This window comes from Rhincodon typus, chromosome 10, assembly GCF_021869965.1.
Source record: "Rhincodon typus isolate 14 chromosome 10, sRhiTyp1.1, whole genome shotgun sequence".
Classification (NCBI taxonomy): Eukaryota; Metazoa; Chordata; class Chondrichthyes; order Orectolobiformes; family Rhincodontidae; genus Rhincodon; species Rhincodon typus.
Window position 1 is genome coordinate 807,552 of NC_063341.1, and position 1,001 is coordinate 808,552.

Sequence of the window (1,001 nt, forward strand, 5' to 3'; positions counted from 1 at the left end):
TGAATTCTGTTTTAAGCCTGCTCAATGACTGAGCCCCCATAGCCTGCTGTGGTATAGAATTCTAAAGATTCGCCACACTCTATGTGAAAAAAATTCTTGCTCATCTGGGTCTTAAATGTCCTACCCCTTGCCCTGAACTTATATTGCCTGGGTCTAAACACCGCTAACCGCCCCCTGCACCCCCCACAAATCCTGTCTTCATTTCCCTAGCCTATCCCTTTAAATATTTTGTGAGTTTCAATGAGATCACCTCTCATGCTCTGAAACTCTGGAGAATACAGGCCCAGTCTCTCTCCATGGAGCAGTCCCATGTCTAATCTGGTGAAACTCACTGTACTCCTATAGCAAGCAGATCCTGCCTTAGATAAGGAAACCAAACTAGTGCAAACTCTCAAAGTGAGATTTTAAACCAAGGCTCGATATGTCTGCAGTGAAAGACCTTTACATTTCCACCTGAGCTTTGCATTTTGTAAACACTTCCTGTTAGCTTGCCGTTCTTAGTTTTGTTGCAAACCGCAGCTCCTGAGCTCTCTGAGTGGAGGCCATTCCTGTTCACAGTATGCATGAGTTCAGACCTCTCCTAGCCATTCTCATTGACTGTGGGGGGTCACAGGAGTTGTCGTCACCTGCAGGCCTTGCTGGCTGAAATGTAACATTGTGGTTTCTCATTGCTCGTCAACCCTCAAACCTCAGATTATTTATGCTATCAAATGTTTAACACATTCTGATTCGCCATCCACCATTGGATCCAGTGCAGCCTGCTCTCTCATTGGTTGGGAACCACTTTGCCTGGTGCTGACAGAGAGATACATATATATCTGTAGTCGATGTACAAAAAGATGTATTTTTTCTCTCATCTCCTCTAAACCACTACCCCTTAACTTAAATCAAAGCCCCTGGTCATGATCAAGGGGCAAAGTACCTTCCTGTTAACCCTGAGATAGCAGGAACTGCAGATGCTGGTGAATCTGAGATAACAAGGTGTAGAGCTGGATGAACAC